Source organism: Limulus polyphemus, unplaced genomic scaffold (assembly GCF_000517525.1).
Source record: "Limulus polyphemus unplaced genomic scaffold, Limulus_polyphemus-2.1.2 Scaffold336, whole genome shotgun sequence".
In the NCBI taxonomy this organism is placed as follows: domain Eukaryota; kingdom Metazoa; phylum Arthropoda; class Merostomata; order Xiphosura; family Limulidae; genus Limulus; species Limulus polyphemus.
Window position 1 is genome coordinate 150,948 of NW_013665946.1, and position 5,409 is coordinate 156,356.

The 5,409-nt window shown below is 34.6% G+C and overlaps 1 protein-coding gene across 9 annotated transcripts in view; it reads right to left on the reverse strand.

Moving 5' to 3' along the window:
- Positions 1 to 5,409, reverse strand: part of LOC106457481 — a 66,129-nt gene that overhangs the window by 25,478 nt on the left and 35,242 nt on the right. For 8 of the 9 annotated variants that reach the window (XM_013916901.2, XM_022383433.1, XM_022383434.1 and 5 more), the window contains exon 3: positions 5,346 to 5,388. The gene's annotated coding sequence lies outside the window, so the exon portion shown is untranslated. Of the gene's footprint in view, positions 1 to 2,195; positions 2,314 to 5,345; positions 5,389 to 5,409 lie in introns of those variants that run through there. The other variant, XM_022383441.1, reaches the window with a different exon arrangement.

A 5,409-nucleotide genomic window follows, 5' to 3' on the forward strand; every position in this document is an offset into this window, starting at 1 on the left:
TGCAATCTGTTGAGCCAAAACTCTGTTCAGTTGTTTCTTTGCCGTGTTTCCTGAACTGTACGATGATTCTGTTGACTGTCGAAGGCGAGATTCCCAAATTCTGCGAAATTTGCCGCTAACTTATTCCACCATCTGCTTGACCAACTATCCTTCCTCTAACAAAATCTGACAATTCGAGAGAACCTTGAGTTCTAGGCTTGTTTCAGCACAAGATAATTAGTGTGCCGAACAATTTCATGTATATAGTGCTCTGTGAACACAAATTAGGTGTCTATTTACTTGTGACCACTCAGTGTACCTTACAGTTATAGAGTTTCCTGGATCTTCGATTTAAAATTCGACAATTTATATGCAATTATATACAAAAGTGCATTATATTATTCATGTTCGTTTGTTGTGTTTATGACAGCTCTACTAAGACTATCTACCGTTATACCTAAATTTCAGTTGCTGACCAGAGGGAAGGCAAACAATTGGCAGAGCCCCCTGCCAACGACTACTTTTTAACCAACGAATAGTGCAACTGATAGTCACACTATTCACGCCCCATAGCTGAAAGAGCAAGTATGTTCGGTGCCGAGTTGCGATTCTGCAGCCCGCAAATTGGGAGTCGAGTGCCCTAACCACCAGGCCATGCCAGGCCTATATAATTTTCACTTTCTTTTTTTTTTAATTTTAAGAGTTGTTTTTAAACTTGAAATGTATTATTAGGTTCTGCAGAAACCGTTATGGAATTGTTTACTTACACTCCTGAGGGCGTTTCATCAGTGTTGTGCGATTGCAAGTATTATATCAAGCTTGCGAGATTGTAGGTACCTACAGCACTGTGATGCACGTGTTTCATCAAGCACATTTCTATGCGATATGCTGTAAAGTAATTTTAAAGAAGTTTGACTGGCTTAAATAGCTTTGTAATTGCAAAACTAACAACATTTTGTTAAATGTCCTTTTACTTTGCAAAAAATAAAAACACAACAATGAAATAAAAGGAAAACAACTATTTTCCTGGTGTGTTGCGGGTATTACATATTACACCTTTCCTTTATATCAAAATTATGATATTTAAATGAACTTACAGGGATTTGTTAATGAAAAACAACTTATCCAACCTTTATTTATATCAAATACGAATTCTTTATTTAATTATATCGTTGAAGAGATGTAAATAATTATAAATAAAGAAAAATATGCACATAAATAATTCTTAAGTTAATTAAGATAGTGACATGTTATAATAAAATCATGCACAGAAGAATGGGGTAAAACAAAAGTAAGTTATCCACTGTATCCCAAGAGCTATCCATCACTTATTTCACCACTTGCAAGTCGTTCAACAATGTCATGGTTCACCCAGATAAAGCTGTCGTCTGAGTTGCCAGGGTGCCGAATAACAGCATGCAGCATATGCCTAATGGCAGCCGAGATGACCTGCACATTTAAAGATTTAAAAAGTGAAACCTTTTCCTGCTGACGGACAAGTGTTTGTCCTGGGAAGAAGTTTACATTGATATCTGTCAGCCATCTACAGCTCCTATTATTTGCGGTAGGCCGTATAATCATTAAGAGTCGCCCATCACCCTCCTTCTCGTTTCATGTTATGTAGAAAAAACTATGTATTGTGCAACGTGGTCCCACAAAGCACTAAACCACTTTCCAAAGGCATTGCGACACAGCGGCGTTATTTTACCAAGGCAATCACCCAACACTTCTTGAAAACAGCCCCTAGCATAAAACTTCAGTGCTGTCAGTTAGTGCCATATTTCGTCTTGTTTCGTTGTTCAATTGCTGTTCATTGTTTAAAACAAATCGCAGAGATTTGTAATTTAGAATCTAGGAAACCTGGACTTAACTATTAATTCAGTCATTATAAAGATCAAGACGGTTTAATCGATTACTAAACGCCCTCTTCCTTTTAATTTGTGTACTGTATGAAAACTGATGACGAGCAAATATAATTAGCGCCATTTCGAATAATTCTCCCACTATACTCACTCTGCTTTGCGATGAAAAGAAACACTTACATTTGCTTACAACCAGTCGAAACACTTACATTTGCTTACAACCAGTCGAAACACTTACAGTTGCTTACAACCAGTCGAAACACTTACATTTGCTTACAACCAGTCGAAACACTTACAGTTGCTTACAACCAGTCGAAACACTTACAGTTGCTTACAACCAGTCGAAACACTTACATTTGCTTACAACCAGTCGCAGCTTTCGCTAGAATATCTGCGATATCGCAGCTCCTGAAAAATCTGCCATCCTTTCACGAAACATAACAGTTTACTTGAGACTTCACCGCGAGGGCATTCTTCTCAGACCACTCTCATGAAACGTACCCCTGAGTCTCGTCACTCAAGTCACGTGTAAAACAAGTACATTTCTACAACACTATTAATTTTTAGAACGTATCGGTATCATTGGTATGTTGCTAACGTGTTCAAAAGTTGAAAACTTAAATGTTTCCTCTAACAGTTTCAGTATGTCATGTCCTCCCGATGTTTCAGGGGTAACTTTACGGAATTACAACCCTAAAATCTGAGATTCGATTCCGCGCGGTGAAAAGAGCTGTGTCCCTCACGAATATTTAACCTCGATTTTTAGCGTATAAGCCCTCAAAGCTTGCCGCTGAGCCAGTGGAAGGCTGTATTGATAATATAGAACCGATGCACCATTTGGACGGCGGGCTGTACTACTAATACGGGCCTCGTATATCATAATAAAACAAGTTTATCATGCGGTGTTATGTCTTATATATTAATTTATCTTCGACATCCTATGTGAACTATATCCGCAAGTTTTAAAAAATGGGAATTTTGGTTGTTGCTGTTGTTTTTTGTAACCATCAATCGTTTGAAAATGTTTGAACTTTTTTATAGAAAGATGAGTAAAATTGTATTCTTGAATATGATGATTCACGCGTAGGACGCGTGCAAGTGATATGCCACCTCTAATTTCACGGTTGAATTGTCGTGGGCTGCGCACATTGACACTCCTTTTCTTCGAACTGAAGCTAGTTGGTGAAAGGTGTACGAGTGCATTTTTCCGCCCAGCTTTACTTTCGAAGGAGATACGAGAACCAAGACGTAAAACACAGAAGTGACGTAGATCCTTTCTACGAAATGTGTCATTTAATGCGACAATAACATGTATTAATATATAACGCCAAATAAAGCAACCCCCCCCCCTCTCTCTATATATATATATATATTACTATTGACTAATAACATTTGTTTTTCGGCATAATAGTAATTTACGATATTGGCAATATTCCTTAACCCATTGTTAAAAGGTGGCGTCAGCTCAAAGTTTCACTACGAGAACAACTGTTTATCACTGTAAGAATCTAAGACAGTGTAGCAGTTGTTTTTGTTTTTAAATATGACGTAGTAGTTTTTAACAGTAAAGTTGGAATACGCTCAATCGTATAATAAAATAATTTATTTTATCCTCGCTTAACAACAGTTGGCCTACAGCTCTAAGAGACATTTTAGAAATATCGTAACTAAAGCATGGACTCATGCTACCACTAAATTATAGCAAAGTACAAATTTCCTTAATTTTTTTTAAAAATTGGTGGTAGTATTTCTATAATTTGTCTCTGTGTATATATATTTTGGTCTAATCTCCCAGTAATGATCAAGTATGTAAATAAATGTAAAAAAAAAAAAAAATAATAATATTAGGCCTAACGATAAGCCTACAGTGGTTATTAACTTCTACGCTACCGTGTGATGTTACACATTAGCAAGCAGCGTAATGTTTATTACATAATCAAAGAGTAAAATCCCACAGACCGCACACGTAAAGTTCTAAATAATTCTACGTTACAAAATTACATTATTAACAAAAATCTAGAAACATACTACACTAATGGACTTTTATCTCTGTTACTTTACATTTTCTGATGGTTTTATGTGTATATATATGTGTGTGTATTTGAAGAAATAAAAAAGTTTGGTGATTTACCGAATTTTTCAAACAGCTTAGCTTCTTCTTCACTTGTGAATTTTGGGAAATACTTAAAACATGCGCCAAGTTTATCTCTGTGAAAATATAATCAGAGTTTATCCATGTAAGAATATAAAATAGTTCTGTAAAGCATGTCTAGTTTATCAGTCTAAAACATGACCAGTCTGCCTTTGTAAAAAAATAAAATAACAAGAGCTTATATTTATAAAAATAAGTATTACTATGTTTCATTTCTGTAAAAATATACCGTAAGCTATTTCCATAGATAAACTGTAGTTGTGTTTTCGTAAAAAACATGATAGTTTATCTCCGTCATGAAACACTTTTATAATGCAGCTCTGTAAACCACAACTAGAGCTTATCTATGTACCAAATTTATGATAAATACCGTAAGGAAAGCTCACTTTATAGCATGGTGAACTAAACTCAAGGTTTATATTACATCCCTCTTTTCTGCACTTTGAAAATAATTATTTATTAAGAAAAACAGCCTCGTAGTCTACACGTGGTATTGGCCTTTCAACCTTCACAGTTCGCATATTCTTCATCTTTCAGTTACTGATGTGGCGAGAGTCTGAGGAATCGTGTACCATTATATATATGTTTAAATTAAGACTCCGGCTATCGGAGTTACACACAGATTGCTATCAAAATTATAAATATCATTATAATAATAAAGATCACTGGTTTGTCGTCGTTAAATACGTTTATTTTTATTACTGTCAGCGATCACATTATAACCGTAATTTACAATTAAACAATTTTTCTGATAGTAGATGTCTTAACGACGTGCTTGTTGTGAATTTTTCTTTGTTAAACTATATAAGTAAAAAGGAAACTACGTAATGACCAATGGTCAGACACTATAAACAATACCATCCACTCGTCTCATACAAAAGTTAGATTTACTACTGCTGTTTGTAGAGAAGTAACCGGAAATAAAGGGTGTAATGCGAGTAAACAAAACAAACAAATGAAAAACAGCATTGAGCATGTATAATGTTGTTGTGAATGATCATTCTGAAAATAAAATACTGCCCTTTCGTATAAACACCCGTAATTACTCTTCTTAACATTTAGTTATTTAAAAAAAAAATGTTTTTCCGTTTTCGTTACTTATTATAGAATATAGGAGAAACGTCTTTTAACAACTTAAGTTATCTGAAACTAAATGCAAAGTTTAAATATTAACCTTCTCTTGACAATTACTTTTCAAGTTTAACAAAGATTATATATGTATTTGCTAAGATACTTCTCGTAGCTTTATCACTAAATCAACACACGCATTTTTTCATAGTCAATTACGTCAACTACTAAAACATTTTTATTTACATATACATATAAAAAATATTAGAAAGATAGATTCCTACCTTCTTTATGGCCGTTTTCAACACTAAGGGTGGACACTTGAAACTCTTCTCACTTCAGTAATTC